The sequence below is a fragment of the Megascapheus bottae genome, chromosome 22, assembly GCF_031878675.1.
Source record: "Megascapheus bottae isolate mThoBot1 chromosome 22, mThoBot2.hap1, whole genome shotgun sequence".
Lineage (NCBI taxonomy): Eukaryota > Metazoa > Chordata > Mammalia > Rodentia > Geomyidae > Megascapheus > Megascapheus bottae.
The window spans coordinates 35,143,686-35,167,900 of record NC_143530.1 but is presented as its reverse complement, the minus strand read 5'-3'; the positions used below and the strand labels follow the sequence as shown (position 1 = coordinate 35,167,900).

Below are 24,215 nucleotides of genomic sequence, written 5' to 3'. Positions count from 1 at the left end.
TGCATGCTAAGCAAGCACTCTACCACTAGGCCAAACTCCCAACCCTCAAGGAAAGATTTTAAAGTGGGCTGAGTTCCTCCGGAAGTGGTCTCCACCAGAGAGCTACTCCTACCCTCAACTCTGCCACTTGGCTTTGGCCTGGAATTCGTATGTCCTGTATGTACCCCATGTGCTACAAAATCATGACCTTGGCCAACAAAGAACCCCATATGACATATGGCCCTGTGATATCCTAACTACATCCCAGTGTCTTGGCACAATGCAAGATTCATATCTGTGGCAATGTTGGTGGAAACAGACTTACTGTGCTGTCGATCACATAAAAGCACTATACAGGGACTGGGTGTAGAGACTTGTGGAGACAAGATTGTGATTTGAGGCCAGCACAGAGAGGAAAATAAAGTAACCAAGAGCCTATCTTAAGCAACACCAAGCCAGGCATCCCAGATATATAGAAGACACAAGTTGGCAGATCACAACCCGGGTAAAAGGTAAATGACCCTATTTGAAAAATAACTAAACAAACAAAAAAAAGGTTAGGGGATGGTCCCAAGTAGTAAAGTGCCTGCCTATTACCCTAGAGTTTAAATTCCAGCACTGAAACAAACAAAAACAAACCCACAGCACAGCCAGGCATGTCTGCATACTCTTGCAATGGTGATCCACATAACGATATTCTATTTGTTCAGGAAAAAGTTGACATGCAAAGAAGCTCAGCAGAGAACTACATGCTATTTTTTAAGAAAAAGAAAGGGAAAAAAAACAATAAAAATTGGAGCACTCAAAATTTCAATAACTGGAACAGAGTTGCCTTGGCCTGATGGAGTAAAGAGGCCAACAGATCCTTTCCTCACACAAAGAAACTATAAACCTACACTCGAATCATTGTTTCAGCACTCTGGAACTTTAATACACAGCCAGTTAGGCAAGTACGGAAACTACTGACCTCGTACCTGAGCTCCCTCCTAGTCCTGCTGTGCTGCTCAAGGACAGCTCACTGTGCTCCTTCGCTGTCACCAGCATGAAAATCCAGCCATGGAAACCAGCAGATTCAATGCCACTGACAAGAAGCTTGCTTGACATGAATGACTGCTGGTTAAAGTGATGCCTGTCCTAAGACTATGCTCCTAATTGGAGCAGGCCACACAGCAGCCCGATAGGAAACCAGGGCTCCAGATGTTAAGACTGTCCAAGGAGGCTTGCAAAGCTTCCCATAGAACCCAGGTTCCCACATAACCAGATGTCAGGCACACCTGCTGCAGAGACTGTCATTCACATACACATGGCCAGCACAGCCCCAGCGCCCGGTGCATGCCAAGAACTGCCAGCTAACACTTAACCTAGCTACTCAGGAGGCAGAGAGCAAGAGGATTACAGTTCAAACACAGCCCAGACCAAAAAAAAAAAAATTAAAGTTCACAATATCCTAACTCAATAGAAAAAAAACTGGGCAAGGTGGCAAGCACCTGTCATGCCAGCTATCACCCCACCAGTCATGACCCAACCCGGTCTGGGCAAAACTGAGATCCTATCTCAAAAAAAGATCTAAGAGAGGGCCGGAAGTGTGACCTAGTGGTAAAGTGATCGCTAGCATGCACAAAACCCTGGGTTTGATATCTTGGTACCACACATACAGAAAAGGCCAGAAGTGGCATTGTGGCTCAATCTTAAGTGGCAGGGCGCTGCTAGCCTTGAGCAAAATGTGTCCAAGGACCATGCACAGGCCCTGAATTCAAGCCCCAGGACTGGCAAAAAAATGATCTGAGAAAAATGGCCAAATGTATAATGCAAGTGGTAAAGAACCTACCATGCAAGGGTGGAAATGCCTGAGTACAAACCTCAGAGAGAGAGAGAAAGAGAGAGAGAGAGAGAGAGATCAGTGAAAGAAAAGACAGTGACATTTTGCAAACATCTTGAATACTGAATGGACTCCCAAATCACATGCAGATACATCCATAGAGAATGAGAGCTCAGTGATGAGATATTTGAGCATACATTCTAAGTAATCTCAGGTTCATACTTAAGCTAAGATACATAAGTAGAAACACTACCACCAATGTTATAGGGAAATGTCACAATCCATAGTCACTAAGATACATTATGAAATGGCCAATAATTAACAACAAAAAGAGATGACATGTGCTCTATTATCAGGAAGTGAGGCAGTCAGTAAAACCTCTGTGTCTCCCCAAATATTGTCCTTAGCAGAGATTTCATATGGGCATTAGTGCATTTACAAAACTTTTCTTTAAAAGTTTCTGAAAGTTGAGGAAAAGTGTAACAACAATGATTCAATTAATAGAAAATCTCAATAAAGAGCCGGGAGTGTGGTTAAGTGGTAGCATGCACGAAGCCTTGGGTTTGATTCCTCAGTACCACATACACAAGAAAATCTGGAAGTGGTGCTGTGGCTCAAGTGGCAGAGCACTAGCCATGAGCAAAAAGTGTCCAAGGATAGTACCCAGGCTCTGAGTTCAAGCCCCAGAACTGGCAAAAAGAAAAAAAAAAGAAAATCTCCATAAGGACATATCTATATCGATATATATTAATATATCTATAAATATAGATATATAGATATTTGCCAGTTCCAGGGATTGAACTCAGGGCCTGAGCACTATCCCTGAACCTCTTTGGGCTCAAAGCTAACACTTTATCACTTGAGCCACAGTGCCACTTTGGCTTTTTCTCAGTAGGTTATGGGAGATAAGAGTCTCAAGGACTTTTTCTGCCCAGGCAGTTTCTAAAATGTGATCCTCAGATCTCAGCCTCTTGAGTAATTAGAATTACAGGTGTGAGCCACCAGTGCCTGGCTAATAGAGATTTTTTTTTTTTAAGAACCAAACTGGAATTCAAGAGTTGAGAAGTTACAATAACTGACATTTAAAAATCAATAGAAATAGGGGCCGGGAGTTTGGCCTAGTGGTAGAGTGCTTGCCTAGCATGCACATAGACCCGGGTTCGATTCCTCGGTACCACATACATAGAAAAAAGCCGGGAGTGGTGCTGAGGCTCAAGTGGTAGAGCTCGAGTCTTGAAAAAGTCCAAGGACAGTGCTCAGGCCCTGAGCTCAAGCCCAGGACCGGCAAAAAAAAAAAAATGTAGCTTGGATCAAGAAAAATAAGACACAAATTATTGAAATCAAGGATGAAAAGATAATTTATTCAAGGCCTATAAGTGGTGTTTCAAAAATTTCATTAACAGCTTTTACTTAAAAATTTGGAAATTTACATTAGATCAAGTGACTAAATCCATTAAAAAATATAAACTTGACACTGAAGAACAGAAAATCTAAATAGATCTATATTCATTAATAGAATTTGAATCTCTAAATATTTCCTACAAAGAAAACTCCACCACAAGTGGTTTCAGTAACAAACCATTTTGAACATTTAAAGAAGAACTCATCTAATTCTAATATCTTCTAGAGAACTAGAGTTACAAAGAGAATATAAATAATCTTATAAGACCTTAATATCCTTAATACCAAAAACATGCAAATCTGTTATACAAAAAGGGAAATTAAAGACCATTCTCTCCCCTAAATAGAGACACAAAGTTCTCAAATAAAATATTAGCAAATTGAATCAAACAAAACACAAAAATGGAAGCCAGGCATGGTGGCACATGGCTGATACCAGCATGTACCATCCTGGAAAGAGGCAGAAGGACACAGAATTGGAGCCCGGCCTGGGCTACACAGCCAAATTTTGTCTCAAAAAATAAAATGATAAAATTTTAAATAGCACATCAGCTAGATTTATAACAGAAAAACATGAACATTTTTGCCTTTTTCTTTAAATGTGATTACCACATTGATAAAACAAAGGAGTAACAACACACCATATGATCATTTTTAATGCATGATGAAAAAGCATTTGATTAAACTTAACATGTGGCTGTGAGTAAAATGCCTATCAAATTAGAAGCAGGAATTTCCTTAATAAAAATAAAATTAAATAAAAGGTTTCAACAATAATTAGGAGCAAATATCAGGCTTAAATATTAATTTTTTTATTTTTTTTTATTTTTTTTCTCTTTTTTTTTATTGTAATTAGTAAAAGGGTTACATGATATTTGCCAGATAGAAGGTGCATTAATTCAAGTACATTGATACCCTTTCACATGTCTTGGTACCCGTTTCCCTCCCCCCCCACACCCCCCACCCATCTTGGTTTTCCCCCCTTCCCTATCAAATTTCAAATATCCAAATACAAATAAGTTCAATATATCAGATAACAAAGTGAGATACTATACCAATATGAGATAACCAAGGGACAGCAAAGGAGATGAGAGACAACATAGTACATTAAGGACAACAATCATTAGGCTTAAATATTAAAAGCTTGCCCCCCTAAAATTGAGTATGAAGTAAATAAATGCTATTACTATTTCCACTCAAACTTGTAATGGAGGCCTAACTAATACAATGAAAATACAATACAATAAAAAAATAAATAAAAGGTCTACGTATTTGACAAGAAAAATAAAGTTCTTTATAACATATGGTGATTATGCACACAGAAAATTTAAATGATTCAACAATTATTAAAAACTAAAGGAACCCGCCATACCACTCCTGGGCATCTATCCTGAGCATCATAACCCAAGATATGATAAGGACACCTGCTCAGCTATGTTCATCTCTGCACCATTCATAATAGCCAGGCGATGGAAACAATCCAGATGCCTTACTGCAGATGAATGGATACAGAAAATGTGGTATATATATATATATATATATATATATATACACACGATGGAATTCTACATAGCCAACAGACAAGATAAAATAATGGCATTCGCTGGGAAGTGGATAAATCTAGAGCAAATATTGTTGAATGAGACAAGTCAAGACCAAAGGAACAAAAGGCGCATGGTATCCTTAATACATGGCTATTAGATCCAAAAAGTACAAGAGCGAGGACTCAATAGTTGCATATCCAATGCTATGGAAATATAAACACAACTACACAGACATAAAAATTTATGACTCTATAGACTGTTTTATTACATAGACTAATATGTAGCTATGACATACAAACCCTCAGCCTAATTTTTTATTATGTTCTAAAATCTAAGTGCCAGTGGTTGTATAGAGAGATTCCCTTCTGAATACTTGTTTGTTAAATACGTCATTTGAAATATGATATAAATATCAATGTTAATAAATTCTTTAATAAAAAAAAAGTGAAGGAAGCTGAAGCCGGGAGTTTGGCCTAGGGGTAGAGTGCTTACCTAGCATATGTGAAGACCCGGGTTTGATTCTTTGGTACCACTACACAGAAAAAGCTGGAAGTGGTGCTGGGATTCCAGTGGTAGAGTACTAGCCTTGAGAAAGCTCACGAACAGTGCTCAAGCCCAGGACTGGCAAAAAAAAAAAAAAAAAAGAAAGAAAAAGAAAAAAATGAAGGAAGCTAAGCACCAGTGGCTCACGCCTGAATCCTAGCTGTTCAGGAGGCCAAGATTTCAGCATCACAATTCAAGCCAGCCCAGGCAAGAAAGTCCATAAGACTCTTATCTCTAAACAGCCACCAAAAAAGCCTCAAGTAGAGCACTAGCATGGAACAGAACCTTGAGCGCACTTCCAACCTCAAGAACACATATATCTAACAAAGGACTTTTATCTTGATAATATCTACAGAATTTTATTTTTTTGTCAGTCATGGGACTGAACTCTGGGCCTGGGCGCTGTACCTGAGCTCTTCAGTTTAAGGCTATCTCCCTATCCCTTGAACCACAGTGCCACTTCTGGTTTCCTGGTGGAGATCAGAATCTCATGGACTTGGTGCATAGGCTGGCTTAGATCTCAGCCTCCTGAGTAGCTGGGACTACAGGTGTGAGTCACTGCTCCAGCCTCTAAAGAACTTTATTAAATTTATTTTTAAAAGCCAGGACCTCACATTTGCTCATCTGGTGTTCTACTACTTGAGACACGTCTCCAGCCCCACTTTTTACTGATTATTTTGGGTATGGAATTTCATAAACTTCTGTTCCCAGGCTGGTTTGGAACCTTAGTGCTCTGCACCTCAGCTTCCTGAATAGCTAGGATTACAGGTATAAGCTACTGGCGCCCAGCAAATTGTTTTATGTACAAAAAAAATAAAATGCTTCTGAACTGGCAATCGATGGAAGATGTTATCTAAACAGTCGATAAAACATCTGAAAAACTACTCACTACCACTTACTGGGAAAAGGAAAATAAAAAACACAAAATGACATCAATTTTCACCTACTACTATGAATGTCAGTACAAAATACTCGCAAAAAGAAAAACAACTATCATTGTCACACGCTGAGGCACTGTCATACACTGAGAGTAAAAATGTAACTGGTTTAATCAATCTCTTTGGGTAGCTGTCCAGCAGTATCCAAGCTACATCCTACAGGTAACTCTGACTCTTCAACTATTAGGTATGTGCTCAACATAAATACCCATACATTATGGATAAAAATGTTCGTTCACTAGGTGTGGTGGCACATACCTACAGTCCTAGTATTCAAGGGACAAAAGGTAGGGCAATCATAAATTTGGAGCCAACATGGACCACAAATCAAAAACATGTTTTTGTTTAAAAATGAAATCAAGAGGGGTTTGTTTTCTTCTTTCCTATTTCTGTTTTCTTTCCTTTTTGTTCTGTTTGTTCATTTATATGTCTTTGGGAATATAAAGAGGAGACAAAGAAATGGAGTGACAAAGGATGAACAGATGCAGCAGTGGTACTTACTGGACATTGGTGTTGAAAATGAACTATACAATTTGTGGGTGGAGATGGGAGGGAAAAACTGGAAGAGAGTGAGTGAAGGGTGATATTGTCCAAAAAAATATACTTTTACTTGACTTACATAACTAAGTCTCCTATATATCAACTTTATAATAATAATAATATTCTTAAAAATCACAGCAGCTCTATAACAAAGAAAAGTCGTAAATGATTCAAACGTCCACCACAGATTTTTTAAACTAGGATATATGCTATTATGAAATGCTGCATAGATTCAAGAGAAAAAAATTTTAAATTTCTTACTACATTCAACAACATGGATGAATATCTAATAAAATGTCCGGAACGCTGGCCAACCCTTTGATGGCACACACACACACACACACACACACACACACACACACACACACACACAAATCCACTGTATAAAGTTCTAAAACCAATCAATAGTGCATATAATTCAGACTATATAATTCAGACATTTGGGGCAGACCCTGGTTGAGAAATGGTAAGGAAGGATTTGGGGTGATAGCAATCAGAATGTGTATAGTGGGTCCCTGGGAATTTGCGTTATGAGAATGTACAAAGCTCTACCCTAATGATTTGTGTACTTTTCTATAAGAATGTTAACCTTTCATAACAAAGCATGTCCAAAAATAAAAATAATGCTTCTCTAGGTCTGTTCAGACTTAGGTAACACAAAACAGACTTTCTAATTCAGATGTGGCTGTTTACTCCCCTGTCAGATATTTTTCCCCTGTCTGAGATATTTTACCATCTTTCTGTTCTAACCTCTGCCTACCTCTTTCGCGCCAGCTCTCCACTCCTTTCTCTGCTCCTCTCTATTCTCCTGACTTAAAGCCATATTTTCTAGACTCGATGCCGGGCTTTTAATACGCCCAGTTTCCTTGTGCTACCTCTTTTCCTACTTCCCACTCCAACCCATCCCATTCCTGTTCACTTATCTAGCTTATCCTGAATGCAGCCCAGATTCTAACTGTTCTCAAATCTTTGGACGTCTCTCCTACAGGTATCCATATAATAATACATAATGCCCCCAATGTCACACCCAAGATTAATGAATGGACCCTTATTGAAAAACCTCTGGTGTCTGTTAGATCCAGGGGGTGTGGCTGTATCTGACTTGTTTATTTCTGGGTCGTGACTGCCTATCAGAGTCCTTGGCACACAATAGATGTTCAGTAAATACTAACTGAATAAATGAGGTAGTAAAGTCAGAAAAATTCCTAAAATTAACATCCCCCATTACACTGAGTTTTTTTACACAGGGATGTCTCTATTTTCTTCTTTTTAAAAAACTGCCTTTATCTAGCATAAAAAGTCAACCACAACCTGAGAGGCTGATACTCAAACCATTTAAATTTACTACAGTCCAAGGTATAATTGAATCTCAGTCCAGACATAGTTAAGCTTCTCTAGTTATGTGTGTCCCACTATTTAAATGTTTGAAGGTTCCAAACTCTTCCATCATTGTCAGAAAGACAGTGAAAGAGAAAACTGCCAAAGAGAAATTTTCCAGCACTACTAGAAGAGATACATTTGGTAGATCTGAATATATTTCTGAAATATTTCTCTCAATATCTCTCTCAAAAGAGAGAAAATATGCCATATTTCTAAGGTACATAACCAAAATTGTACCAATCCACAGAAGGATCCATTTTATTCTTTTTTCTCATTTTAGTGGTCCCAGGAATTGAACATGCAGCCTTGAACATTCTAGGCAAGTACTCTATCACTTAGGCCACACCCTCAGCCCCGAACCTCCATTCAAATTTTTGTTCTTTTTATTGTCAGGATAATGTATAGAGGGGTTACAATTACATTCATCGGGTAGTGGGTGCATTATTACTCACACATTGATACCCCTTCTCATGTTATTGTCCCTGTTTCCCTTCCCCAACCCCTCCCAATCATCTTGTTTTCTTCTTTCCCTTCCCTATTTCAAGTAAACAAATAAATGTATATGCAATATACCAGGCAATAAAGTCAGATACAGTAATAACATGGGATTCTTAACCATCCACAGAAGTCTAGCTCAAATTAACCATAGTGAGATAAACATTTCCGAACTTCTGCATGCACTCAACAAATGCTGAGTAACTTTTCTTTCATGATTAAGAGATCATGATTAACATGGTGATCAAATGTTCCCATACATTTCCCCTGGAAGTGCTTCTACTGTCTGATCCAGAGTGAAGAGATCAGAAAAGCCTTTAATACTCAGGGTTTGAGAAGTGTTTGCTGCTTGCTATAAGAATTTCCTTGGCCATCGAGAAGACATTTGACAAAATATAGCATCCATTCATATTGATAGCACTAAAGAAAATAGAAATAGGAGGTACATTCTTTAAAATAATTAAAGCTATATATGACAAACCCACATCCAGTATCATGCTAAATGGAAAAAGACTAGAACCATTTACCTTAAAATCAGGAACAAGACAGGGATGCCTACTCTCTCCGCTCCTCTTCAATAGAGACCTAGAACCCTTAGCCAGAGCAATAAGGCAAGAGAAGGACATCAAAGGAATCCACATAAGGAAAGAAGAAATCAAACTACCCCTATTTCCAGATGACATGATCCTATACCTGAATGACCCAATAAACTCCACTCCCAAACTCCTAGAACTAATAATTAACCACTTTAGCAAAGTGGCAGGATATAAAATCAACCTGCAAGTCAGTAGCCTTTCTGTACGCCAACAATATACAAACAGAAGGAAAAATCAAGAAAATGATCCCATTTACAATAGCCCCCAAAAGAATAAAGTATTTAGGAATTAATCTAACTAAAGATGTAAATGAATTATTTAACGAAAACTACAAAAGCCTAAAAAAGAAATCGAAGAGGATACCAGGAAATGGAAAAACATCCCATGCTCAAGGAGAGGGCAAAACAACATAGCAAAAACAGCCATACTGCCAAAATTGATATTTAATTTTAATGAAATCCCCATCAAAATCCCAAGGACATTCTTTATTGAAATAGAAGGTGTAATCCAAAAGTTCATATGGAACAACAAAATACCTAGAATGGCCAAAGCAATGCTATGCAAAAGGAGCAATGCAGGTGATATTACAATACCAGACTTCAAACTCAACTATAGAGCCAAACAACAAAAACAACATGGTATTGGCACAAAAACAGACCAGAAGATCAATGGAACCGAATAGAAGATGCAGAAATAAAACAACATACCTATAGTCAACTTATATTCAACAAAGGAGCCAGAGATACACAGTGGAATAAACACAGCCTCTTCAATTATTGGTGCTGGCAAAACTGGGCAGCCACATGCAGAAAACTAAAAATTGATCCCAGCCTGCAACCATGCACAAACAACTCAAAATGGATCAAGGACCTCAATATCAGACCTGAAACCTGAAACTGCTACATGATAGTGTAGGAGAGATATTGGAATTCATAGGCACAGGCAAAAACTTCTTGAACAGAGACCCAGGGTCACAACAGATTGGTGAGAGACTCAACAAATAGGACTACCTAAAAATAAAGAGTTTCTGCACAGATAAAAGCATAGCTACTAAAGTAGAGAGACAGCCAACCAACTGGGAAAAGATATTTACCAATAATACATCAGACAAATGGTTAATATCCAATACCTACCAGAAACTCAAGAAACTAAACACCCCCCACCCCACAAACCCAACAAACCAATCACTAAGTTAGCAAGGGAATTAAAGAGAAACTTATCAAAAGAAGAGGTTAAAATGGCAAAGAAACATATGAGAAAATGCTCATCATCCGTGGTCATAAAGGAAATGCAAATAAAAACAACCTTAAGATACCACCTTATCACCAATCAGAATGGCCAATATTCTGAACTCAGACAACAACAAATGCTGGCAGGGATGTGGAAAAAGAGGAACCCTACTGCACTGTTGGTGGGAACACAAATTAGTATGGCCACTCTGGAAGGCAGTTTGGAGGTTTCTCAATAAACTAAAAATAGACCGTTCCTACGATCCCGCCATACCTCTCCTGGGCATCTACTTTCAACATCATAACCCAGGATATGATAAGGACACCTGCTCAGCTATGCTCATCTCTGCACTATTGACAATAGCCAAGAGATGGAAACAACCCAGATGCCCCATTACAGATGAATGGATACAAAAAAATGTGATACATATATACAATGGAATTCTACATAGCCAACAGACAAGATAAAATAATGTCATTTACTGGGAAGTGGATGAAAGTAGAGCAAATCATGTTGAGTGAGATAAGTCAAGACCAAAGGAACAAAAGGTGCATGGTCTCCTTGATATGTGGATATTAGATCCAAACAGTATAAGAGCAATGACTCAATATTTGGGTACCCAAGGTTATTGATGAGATCTTGGAGATAAAAACCTAACTACATAGACACCAAAATCTATGATGGGGTATATACTCTATAGACATAATGTTATATTATATAGATCGATACGTATCTATGACATACAAAGTCTCAGTTTAATTTTAATTGTTCTAAAATTTATGTGCCAGTGATAATAGAGATTCCCTTCTTGAATATGTTTGTTAGACATGGCATTTTTAACATGATATAAAAACTCAGTGTTAATAAAAATCTTTTAGTAAAAAAAAAAAAAAGAATTTCCTTGGCCATGGTAACAACTCTTGGTTCTATGTCTGATACAAAGAAAACTCTGAACATGTAAATCAACACACAAAGACCACATTTTTCGCACTGTTGTTTCTCATGATCCTTCTCTACTCATTCAAATGCCAGGTAATTGAGTACCCTATGGTGCCAGGCTGAAGACTAAACACTAAAACTATCATTTTAAGCAAAAAGATTCATGCCATGGAACTTACAGTCAAATAAGTATAATGTCAAACAAAAAACACATGAATATATGTAAAACAGTAAGTACAACAGCTCTCTCAGGGACTATAGCATTTGACTGCTACCAAGTCTCTTGGCTATAGTAACTTAAACCAAAATGTGAACCAAACTCTTCCCCTCTCTCCCATCCTTATCTCTGTTTTCTTTTGGCCTTGGGAGTCATTCAAGCAAGAAAATGATAGCATCTGATTTAAAGTTCAAAAAGAGTATTCTGGGAAACTGATTATAGGTGTGAACAGTAGTACTGGGTGACCAGCTAGAAGGTTCCTGAAGTAAAGGAGAGATGGTACCACGGTGGCTGTGGGGGAGCGGGGTGAGAAATGCTGAATTTGAAGGCAGAGACAACAACTGTGTTCCATTTAAAGCATGAGGAAGAAAAGAGAAGTCAAGGATGGCTCAGAAGTTAAGACATAAGCAACTGGACAAATGAAGCCGCTGTTCACTGAACCCAGGGAAAGCGGGAGTGGGCTGGGTGGGTGTCATTGCAGGGAACGGGGTGTTCTGTTCCCTGTGTGTTGAGTCAGAGATGTCTTTTCAACATGTGAGTGTGAGCATATGAGTATGGAACTATGAGGTGTTTTCAGTGGGATATGTACACGTGTTTCACTAAAGCCGTGAGACAGGATGAGATTGCCTAGGAAAGGATAAACCATCAAGGACTGAGAGCCAAGCAAACAGGTGTGCCTCACGTCGAGTGTGACACACTGGACTATGCAGCAATCGTTGCCCCATTTCCTTTCCCAGTTCTAGATGTAGTGTGCATCCCTGCTCCACTCCTATAGGGTACAGCTATGAGACTCTGTTCCAACAGGAATAATAGGGAGCAAGACAAAAAGAGCCCCAAGTGTGCTTACATGATCTGACTTTATTCCTTTAGTCCAAGGATCATCCAGAACAAGAACATTCCCAGGGTGGCTGCAGTACCTTCAGCCTGAGTCCCAAAACAATACACCACAAGGAGCAGATCTGAACCCAGTCCATTGCCTGCCATCAATGCCAGGTGAACCAGAGCCTGGAGCAGAGCCATCCACCTAAGCTCTCCTAATCAGCTGATGTGCAGCCAATGTGAGCTGCTGAGCTTAAGCTGGATTTTTAACACAGCATGACTAAGGCAATAACTAGAGTATACAACAACTGAATAAAATTAAGAAGGAATTGATTAATTGCTGAATGTTATGGACATTGTTAGATAAAGATGGGGAACTGATCTCAATTTGTCCTGATCCCTCATATGACAAGGCTGCAAAGATCATTCCAAAGCCCTTTCAGCAGAATATGGGGTCTAAGTTCCACATTTGAGGAAGGATATAGGAAAGAGAGAGTCTGTTACAAAGGAGAGCAGAAAAATTATACAGATGCTTAAACATGTCAGGATCAAGGCAGCTTTACCTCCTCTTTTTGTCAGATGATCAATGTTAACAGGTCATAATACTACTGCAGTTGAGAAACTGATGGGAATGATCTAATAGTTGGTGGCACAGGAAAACCATTATTTTCTTAGTGGGAAGGGGAGAGTATGTCGTGTACAAGCATGTGGAAGAGGTGGCATCAATGACGAGTGAGGCCATGTTAGGCCCTGTGAAAGACGGAGGTATACATGGCTCAGAAGCAGGTGGCATGGTAGATGTGGTGGGGATGGGGAGTTCTCCACTGGCAAGATCACCAATGGAGAGTTGGGACAGAAGGTGGTACAAGTCTGAGGTGAGAAAAGAAGGCAAGCAATGGTTGCCCAGGACAGCAGGTTGGGAATGTGCTGAGGCATTCACACACAGATTACACTGCAAGCTTCACAATCTTGTCAAAATGACAAACTAGTTACAAAGAGACAGAGATGGCATAAGCTTACTCCGTTGTACCTCCTTTGGCATTACTACATACATCTGTCAGAAGCAAACAAAACATACTGTTGGAAAAATCCCTTCGAGAAATAAGCAAAAGTATAGAATATCTGGAGTTAATGAAGCTACATTAAAATACCTTTGAGACCAATCAGATGTCTCTCAAACTGCTGCAGAACTGGAGCTAGAGAAATTCAAAGTGATAGAAGAGATCAGAAATGGTGGTGGACACAATGCAGACTGGAGCCAGAAGAACTGGCTGAGGAATATAGAGAAATCCAGTTCCTGGCACTGCACTATTCACTATTTCTTTAATATGGCTGCTCAAGATTTAAAATTCCACACTGGACTAATCCCACATAGTCTAAGGATTTAAAAGCCAAGCAAGGTTTGTGATTGCCTGTTGTTATGATGACTGCAGGAGAAAGATCATTGGTGATGTACCTGCTCAGGTAGAACATTCAGACCTTCTGTCTGTGATCAGTAATCAGGCTTATTGTAATTGAAAATGGTCAAGCAGCAGCTTCAAATCAATATGGATCCTGGAATGGTAGACTTCCTTGTAACTAAGAAAGGGGGGTTACAGCCTTGATAAGTTTTAGAATTTAAATGTAGAGATGATAAAAATCAGACTTGAGTTAATATTTTTTAGAAGATTTGAGAAATATGTCTACTATTCATTGGTACAGTCAAAATGATTGTCATGTTTTTAATGTTTAAAATAATCTGACATTAAAATGACAGATTAGTCTTATGATTCTAATTTAAAATGTGTGAAAGACTTTAGACATAATTTATTTAGATTGAAATGCTTCAGAGTATTTGATTATGTCTAGACAATATTAATTTTGTAAGTAATGGAATATTCAAAAGAACCTGAACTAATACTGGGGATGGTTTGACTTATTTGAAGCAAAAATTTGTTCGAATTTTTCTTTCAACAGAAAAATTCAATACACTACATTTATATGTAAAATTTAAAATAATTAAGGGTTTAAACTTAACTAAGTTTACAAATGAAACTGCTCATTTAAGGAATTTCAATCTGTTTGATTTGAATCAAAGATTAATCCAAGAAAAAGTGACAGTGGTTGCTCATATTTACCAGATGTATAGACAGAATAAGATATGTAAGTTGGACTCAAAAGCCTAAAGAAAAGTAAATGGCTAGTTTTGTGGGGTTTTTTTAACTAGTAATGAATAAAAAAAAGTAATTTTCATTTCTCCATGCAAAGCTTACTTGCCCTTAGCTACTGGGAATTAGGTACTTTACACAATATTAATTCATTCATTCCTTATAACAACAGTAATGTTATTTTCCTCACTTTACAGATAACTGTGTATATTCACACGGTTATCACCAAGTACCATAAACCGGGTACTTTAAAAGCAGGAATTTTCTTCTCACGATTCTGGAAGCTGATAGTCCACCATCAAGAGACTGGCAGATTCATGTGCAGTCAGAACATATGTCCTTGTTCACAGATGGCAGCTTCCCACTGACTCCAACATGGAGGGAAGGTTAGTAAACTCCCCAGGACCTTGAAAAAGGGCACTAATTCCATGCACAAGGGCTCTGTTCACCTGGCACGGCCCCACCCTTAACACCATCATCACCTTAGGAGTCAGGAATTCCACACAGGAACTGAGGGTGGCATATAAATACTGAGTCTACTGCACTGATGAACGAGGCACATTAAGTAGCTGTGTCATGGTCATAAAGCTAAAAGACGGCAACGCCAGGCTGTCTGGCTTCTCACATTGCCCCTGAACATGAAAAGGCCTCATGGTAGCAAAAAGAACTAGATGCTCCAAAAGCAAGTTTTTACAGGCTGTTAAGATCTTTTTTTCCCAGTAGTTTTCAAGAAAGCTTTGCAACAAGAATTCCAGGAAAACCCATTTGCTGCCATGACCCAAATGGAAATACTTATCAAGACTTCTAACTTCATTCTGATCCAAACCCCAAACTTTCTGTATCATAAAACAAGAAACTCCCCACTTTAACAAAGAGCACACTGGTCTGAGCCTCCCTCAGAATACCTGACTGGGGATATATGACATTCTGATGACACACTTCTTATTCCTTTTCATCCTAGGACCTTGTATAGCCCTCTTCCAGAGGGCAGAGGACAATCCTATTTGTTTTTACTTCCCTTCTTGGCATGGGTGGCAGCAGTGAGTGTAAATAAGGCTGGGCTTTTCTAGCCTTCCTCCTGTGGGCAGCCTGCTCCCTCTGAGGTGACCGCTCCAGCACTGGGAGTCTGCTCAGCAGGCCATCCTCCCTGCCACTCTTCCCAGAGCACACCCTCACTCAAAAGCATCTTCACCACAGCCAGTGTAAGGCCTTCTTCATTGGCTGGTAATTAACAACACAATCAGAGTCAACTTTGGATCTTGGTTTATCCGTACAAATGGATCCAATTTTATGCAGTCCTGGATCAATTATTTATTAGCATTTTACAGATGAAGAAATGAAGGTTGTTGTGAAGATCAAGAGAAACAACTTGTGTAGCATACTTCATAGGGTACCTGGCACCAACAGAATGCCCCATTAACTGGAAGCTATTATAATATTTACTGTTAAAAGAACCTACAGAACTATGATTAATTACTTGCTTTTATAGACACTTCTCTCCCACTTGATCCTACTTTTCTTTCTTTTTTTTTTTTTTTTTTTTTTTTTTTTTGCCAGTCCTGGGCTTGAGCTCAGGGCCTGAGCACTGTCCTTGGACTTTCTCAAGGCTAGAGCTCTACCACTTGAGCCTCAGCACCACTTCCGGCTTTTTTCTATGTATGTGATACCAAGGAATCGAACCCAGGTCTTTATGCATGCTAGGCAAGCACTTTAACCACTAGGCCAAACTCTCGGCCCTTGATCCTACTTTTCATACAGCTTAAGTAAGAAAGGATACTAAAACTAAAATCATCCTTCTTTGGAGACCATGAGAACATGTGTTTGGGGCAGGGGGTCAGGGAGAATTAGAGCAGATGGAGGATAAAAGCTAACACATAAAGAATATTAGAAAAGACAAGTATAAATTATTTTGGAAAATCTATTTTCTGCTGACTAGAATAATCAAAAACTTAATCTCAAGTGCAAGTATTAAGCTAGCTAGTATTTTTGTTTTTTTATGTATAATCTTTTAAGGCATAAACAGTAGAATACCAGGAAATTGAAAATAAAATATTTTATTTAATGTTTGATTTGTGTGTGTGTGTGTGTGTGTGTGTGTGTGTGTGTGTGTGCGCGCGTGCATGCACGTGCATCATGGGGCTTGAACTCTGGGTTGGCCTGGATGCTGTCCCTGAGCTCTTCAGCTCAAGGATAGTGCTCTACCACTTGAGCCACAGCGCCACTTCTGTTTTCTGGTGGCTATTTGGTGATGAGTCTCATGATCTTTTATGCCCCCGCTGGCTTTGAACTGTGATCCCCAGATATCAGCCTCTGAAGTAGTTAGGATTATAAGCATGAACTACCAGCACCCAGATTAATATTTGATTTTTAATAACTAAAACCTAAAGTAATTTTACAGTGCCCTCCTGGTACAGTTTGAAACTTGGATGACTGAAGTTCTAATAGCACAAGGAACTTGAGTCAGCTTGTTCTGGCCCTACAACAATACTGACTCTGGAACTACATTAAATCATGATAATTCCATATGATATTAAACTGTTTTAAGAGCTTAACAAGGAAAAAAATACTTGTGTCTACCTTACATGTAGTATTGGAAATAAGTCAAACACAGTTGCTGCTCTTAGAACTTTGTCTAAACACAATACATAAAATATATTTTAATACCCTCCATAAGTTCTTTAAAAATTAGCAAATGCTCTGTTAAAAACAAGAGAGAAAAAAAAACATTAACAATGACTCTGTTGGAAAAGAGGAAGAAAGAAATATCACTTAACTGGATGCTCATGGCTCACACCTATAATCCTAACTACTAAGGAGGCTGAGATCTGAACATTGCAGTTCAGAGTTCAGAGCCAGCCTAGGCAGAGAAGCCTATGAGACTCTTATCTCCAATAAAACACCTAAAAGCTAGAAGTGAAGCTATGACTCAAGCAGAAGAGTATAGCCATGAGAAGAAAAAGGGACAGTAACCAGGCCACAATTTCAAGTCTTAGTACTACCACACACACAAACATGCACACGCATACACAAAAATATATCTTCGTCGTTAGCAATAAGTTAAAAATAGCCAAGGAAAGAATAGGTAAGACAAACTGAGAGGTCCAAAAGACAAGGTAAGTGTCAGACATTTCCAAAACACAGTCACCAAAGAAAACAAGTGCTCTCTTCATATGTGAGTCCACATACATGAAAGACCTTTGCATAAATCAATCAAATTCTGTGGACAGATAAGAATACTGTTGCATGTCACAATATGCCATAAATGTCATGTTCCCTGACTTAAATTTCACTTCTCTCTGTTAAAAATATAGAAAAAGGCCAGGCATCAGTGGCTCACGCCTGTAATCCTAGCTACTCAGGAGGCTGAGATTTGATGATCGTAGTTCAAAGCCAGCCCAGGCACTAAAGTCCGTGAGACTCTTATCTCTAATTAACCACCAGAAAACTGGAAGTGACGCTGTGACTCAAGGGGGAAAACGGCAGCCATGAGCAGAAGAGCTCAGGGACATCACCCAGGCTCCTAGTTCAAGCGCCATAATAACTGACCAAAAAAAAAAAAAACTAATAATAATATGATAAGAAAACCACCAAGCATAACAATTAATGTTATTTCTAGGGGCCAGGAGTTTGGCCTAGTAGTAGAGTGCTTGCCTAGCATGCACAAAGACCCAGGTTGGATTCCTTGGTACCACATACATAGAAAAAAGCTGGAAGTGGTGCTGTAGCTCAAGTGATAGAGCTCTAGTCTTGAGAAATAGTCCAACGACAGTGCTCAGGCCCTGAGTTCAAGCCCCATGACTGGCAATACATAAATAAATAGAAATTTAAAAAAAAACAATTAACATTATTTCCATACTTACTTCATGACCCTGAACAGAAAATATAGTGTGATATATTTTGTGAACCTTTGGGTTGAGGTAGGAAATAGATCATATCTGTTTCCTCATTGGCACAATAAGGACAATAACAGAACCTATCTCACAGGGATCTTCTGAGGATTAAATGAATTAATATCTGTAATGTCTTGCTCACAGGAAGCACTAACAGAGACTGATTGGCTGATGGATTGATAGAAAAAAGAGAGAAATCAAAATGACTATGATCACTGGGTCAGGAGTTTGGCCTAGTGGTTAAAGTGCTTGCCTAGCGTGCATGAAGACCCAGGTTCGATTCCTCAGCACCACATACATAGAAAAAAGCTAGAAGTGGTGCTGTGGCTCTAGGGTACATCTCTAGCCTTGAGAAAAGTCCAAGGACAGTGCTCAGGCCCTGAGTTCAAGCCCACAACCAGCAAAAAAAAAAATGACTATGATCTGGAAAACAATATACAGCAAGAGGAAAATGCCAGTAGTAACACATAGAAACCTTTTACTATAGATTTCTCATTCAAGAGCTAGAATAAACATCTGTTCTTCTGTAAGCCTGACACATCACACTGTGATCAAATTACATAAAATGGAATGACTACAGAAAGGAGGAAGAGAGGTCACAACAAACATATTAAAACAGCTCAAAGGCAAATACATCATGCATGTTAGACATAGTTGCACTGTATAGTTCCATTACTGTCCTGATTATCTAAATCACATACCTGTTTACTCACTGGGGGAAACTTTTGTTCTCCTTTCTTAGTCTGTGGTTTAAGATAATCAAAATCATGCCTAAGCTCAATGTCTGTGGCTCACACCTAGATAACTATGTGAGAGGATGAGACTGGAAGGACCATGGTATAAGGCCAGCCCAAGCAGAAAAGTTCACAAGACTCTCTTCTGAAAGAAGAGACCGGGAACATGGCTTAGTGGGAGAGTGTTCACCTAGCATGCACAAAGCCCTGGGTTCAATTCCTCAGTACTACATACACAAAAAAATGGTGCTATGGCTCAAGTGGTAGAGGTCTAGCCATGAGAAAGCTCAAGGACAGTGCCCAGGCCCAGAGTTCAAGCCCCAGGGCGAAGAAGAAAGAAGAAGAGGAAGAAGAAGGGAGAATTATAATATGGAGGGGAGAGACTAATGCATACCATTATAAGCTACATTTTTAACATTTTTCTGGTTGGATTACAAATTAAGCTACACTTATTAAACAGCTTCTGGAGATAGCAGCATTTTTTTTAAGCATTATGGAATTAACTGGCAACTTTCCCCCTAACAAGTATGGGGAAGTAGGCAAGCTATGAACTATACCGTAGGAGAAACTTTAGTTTTAGTACATAATGAGTTATACCAAAAAAAAAAAAATGGGGAAGCCAGACACTGTTGGCTCACGTCTATAATCTCACCTACCCAGAAGGCTAAGAGCTGAAGACCCAATTCGAAGGTAGCCCAGGCAGTAAAGTCCATGAGACTCTTACCTCCAATTAACCACCAGAAAACTGGAGGTGGAGCTGTGGCTCAAAGTGGTAGAATGCTGGCCTTGAGCAAAGGAGCTCAGGGACAGTAGCCAGGCCCCAAGTTCAAACCTCACAACCAAAACCAAAAAAAAAAAAAAAGAAAAATAGGAGGGAATTATTGTAGCAGTTAAAAACAAGCAATTATTTAACCTAAGAGTAAAAGTGGTGTCCCTTACATCATATGAAGTACAGAGAAGGAAATACTTGGTAAATATTCATTGACTGATGTCCTAACTATACCATAAGCTGCTACAAATAACTAGCAGAAAACGGACTCAATTGTTTACCTTGAGCTAAGCTTCCATCACTCAAATATAAATGAATACACTTCCCCCAAACACTGTGGCTTACAAAATAGCTTAAAGACACCTTATCTTCACTTGAATTGAAAGGCCCCCCCAAAAAATGGAACATGCCTATAATAGTTCCTCAATATCCATCAGTCATTATTAAATAATCTATGCCATTAAACACCACTTCCTGTCACCCCTGGCCTTGTGTCTCAGTGCCTTTTCTCAAGACAGGAGTTAGATCAACACCCAGGGAGCACAGCAGGTCAGTTAACAAAACATTATATTTACAGCATTTTCCTGTGGTCTTGGGGTCTCAAGTCTTCAGAGACAAATTATAACCTAGGTGTTTTGGTAATGAAGAAATCATTAGAAAACTATCATCCTTTATCAGTGTGCTTTTTATACATGCTACTACACAATGCATTAGATGCTAAATTACCAACCAGTAATCATGTTATCATGGTCCAAGTACAAATTGCAAGAGAATGTTGACCCAGAAACAGCAAATAGAGGCTTCTGTGGCTTTAGGCTGTCCAGGCAGGCTTTCAGTGGCACAAATAGAATGTTAATCCTAAATCACAGAAGCCCATTTCTTGGCTTGCTTTTTTTATCTTCTGGATAGGCTTGATAAATTCCAATTCCAGAATTCCTCATGTAGAACAAAGACTGTGGTAACAATTATCAGACCAGTTTTTACAACTAATACCAAAAACTAGAGCCAGTTTTACTTCATAAAATTAGCCTGGAGCTGCAGGGAAAAACTGGTGCCCCTGTGAATCAAGGAGAGGTTTTTTACACCTGGACATGCACTTGCTCCTTTTCCCACCCCACTCCAAGCTGCACAACCTAAGCCTGGGCATAAGACACCCCCGTACCCCATCCACTTGCGTTTCCTAAGATGTCGTGGATACCGTTACATCATTGTTTTCTTCTTTTATCATCTGGTTTAAGTACATACAGCAAGATGCTAGTAACCCATATCATATGTCAGATTCTAGAATCCACTGCCCTGCCACAGCTTCATTTCATGCTTTTATAATTAAACCACCACAACAAACCAGTGCGTGCGATTCAGGACTATTTCTGTTTGCTGACTTTATAAAAAAAAAAAAATTGGCACAAAAAAAATGGTACAGCTTTCAAACTACATTGAATCGTGTCCCTGAGCGGGCTGGCAGCAGAGGCAAAATCGGAGTCCCTGTGGAGCTACATTTACCTTGAGGATCTTTGGTACCCACACCCAGAAAGAACCACACAGAACTGTCCAGAACCTGAGGTGCAGCTTCCAGTCCTTAAACGTGAATGATAGTTTTGTTAACATACATCTGCACAAATCTGTACATTTGCCATCTTTTTAAAAGAACCCCAAGCAATTCATGTATAGCACAAAACATGAAGCTACATTCTGAGCGTCTATAAGCAGTGCCTGGGGTTCAATATTCTGATGACCTTTCGTGCTTAAAAAAGAAAATGCTTATTTTGTCTCTTGGTTATCTTCTCAAAACAGATCTACTTCATTTCAATCATGTACCGTTTCATTACCCTCATCCAGGAGTATTTAGCAGAACATCTGTGAATCACTGCAGGTAAAAAAAATTCAGTCCAAAAACAAACCCAACTGTGAAGCATCCCGCACTGAGGGTGCAAAGTGAATTGTTTCATTTCCAACGCAATCTCCTAAGGAAATGGCATGGCTTAACATTCTGAGCAAAGATGAGCAGACTTGGAAAGCTCGTGGATCGGCCAGCTAACAGGTGTGGAAGGGAAATCCCAAAAGACAGAAAGGGACTATCAGATAATCACTCCGTGCTGACACCTCAAACAGTTGTAATGCCCGGGATCCTCGTCGACTGAACTGCCAAGCCATCATCACCTCCTAACACACAAAAGCTTGCCTTTGCCCCCCTCTCCTTCCACATAAAGCTCTCCAAAACAACCCTTCCCAGCTGGGGCGCTCGCATGCTATTGGTTGGCTTGGCAGTCCTCCAGAGGAGGTCTCTAACCGATGGATACAACTAATTATCAGCACAGGTGCCTTCCCTCCGAATGGACCGACTACCTTTCACAACATTTACACGCAGGTACCTCCACCCCCCCAAAAAAAATTAAAATAAAATGTCCTCAGCGCCAGCATTTTAATCTCTTCTCCGTATGCGACCGTCAGCGTGGGGTCGTGAAGACGGGGGCGCCTACAACTGGGGCCTTTCCCTATCGGATCCCCCCCAACCCACCATGCCCGGGGCGGGGGGGGGGCTCGGGACGGCTTCCCCGGCTCCACCTTCCAGCAACGATGGCGGGGACGCGGGTGCCTAGTGACCCCACCCGCCAGGGGATGGTCCGGCGGCAGGACGGGACGGGGCGGGGCGGCAGAGGCTTCCTTCCCCCCACCCCACCCCGCCACCACCGCCGGGGCCCCGGGGAGACCCCCGTGCTTCCCCCCCGCGCCCGGAACCCAACCGAACTTCACCAGCCCCGGGCGAGCGCCGCCCCAGCCCACCCCGTGCCCAGAGGCAGAGCAGCGGGAAAACGTCCCCCGGCCCCGTACCTTGGATCCTTCCTAAACACGACAGGGTCGGTCGACACCCTGAAACTTATTGGGGCGCGGGCGGCGGGGGCGCGGGGCAGGGTGGAGGAGGAGGACGGGGGGCGGGGGAGGATGCGCCCGGCCACCCGGCGCGGCCAAGTTCGCAGCCCCCGGGGCTGAAGTGAGGCGGCGGGCGGCGTCCCGGGCTGCGGGGCGCGGGGACGGCTCCCCGGGGAGGCCGCGGCGTCGAGGGCGGCTTCCCGGCGTGGCCGAGCCCCTCGGGCACCTGGGCGCCGTCAGGCCCCGGGCGTCCCTCCCTGTCCGCCGCGGGCGCCGAGCCTGCGGGGCCGCGGGTGGAGCGCGCGCCTTACCTGGCCCGCGGTGGCGGGAGGCGGAGAGAGGCCGGGGAGCCGCTCCGGCGGCGGCGGCGGCGGCGACGGCGCCCGGAGCTGGAGGGGGGGGTGGGGGAGAAGGGGGAGGGCGGAGGGCGGAGGGAGGGGAGGCGCCCGCGGAGGAGGAGCGCGGGCGAGGGGCGGGCGGGCGCGGCTTTGTCTCGGCGGAGCGGGGCGGCCGACTCTGCGTCACTATGGCAACCGCCGGGACCCGGGGCCGGGGGGGGGGGGGGGGGAGCGCTGACCCCCGTGGGCCCTGGGCTCCGGGGCGCCCCGCTCAGCAATCTGCTTTGTTCCCGGGGGACAATGCCCTCCCCTCGCTCCGCGCCCCCAGGCCGCCACCACACACGACCCCGCCCCAAACACTCCCGGGGTCCCCGCAGCTCCCGCGCCGCCGCCCCTCGCTTCTACTGAGCGGTGCCCCCCACACACACACACCCCAAAATAATGGGAAATTCACTTCGGGGTGGGGGGGACAAAGAGCCGCGCAAAGTGACCAAGTGTTGAGCAACTGGTACTTGGGGCTCCGGCTGGCTCTGCTGCAGCTCCCCTGGGTGCCCCTGCCACCACCTCCTCCTCCTCCTCCTCCTCCCTATCGCTCTCTCCCCCCCCCCCGCCCCCACCAAGCTTTACTAAGTCCTATGCTCACTTGGCCATGCACTGGACCCGCTAAGGGCTCCCTTGGAAGAAAGGGAGAGGGGGCCCAGGGACACCTCGGATGGCGGGCACACGTTCAAACCCAACTTCTCAGCCTGCAGGATGCCACACACGGCTCGGCGACTGGCCCTGACTGCTGAAGCATCTGCCCGGTGACTGCGCCAAGTGACTCTGGGCCAAGGACTGACTGCCGCAGGCCGCTGCGCTCGGAGAGCAGGGAGGCTGGCTAGGCATCCTCTCCCAGGGAAAGTTTTGGAGAGGCAGGGAAAAGTACTAGCAAACCTGGGATGGTGCTTCCTTCCAAGACAGATCTGGAGGGCAGCTGCCAGGGGTGAGTCCCCCCTCCACACTGGGTTTCCTTAGAAGATCAGGGAC

At 41.8% G+C, this 24,215-nt stretch overlaps 1 protein-coding gene across 1 annotated transcript in view; it reads right to left on the bottom strand.

Annotated features, from left to right (window-relative positions):
• Positions 1-23,230, bottom strand: part of Rnf182 (ring finger protein 182) — a 36,086-nt gene extending 12,856 nt beyond the window's left edge. The window contains exon 1 of the mRNA XM_090355431.1: positions 23,163-23,230. The gene's annotated coding sequence lies outside the window, so the exon portion shown is untranslated. The remainder of the gene's footprint in view (positions 1-23,162) is intronic.
• Between the last annotated feature and the right edge of the window lie 985 nt (positions 23,231-24,215).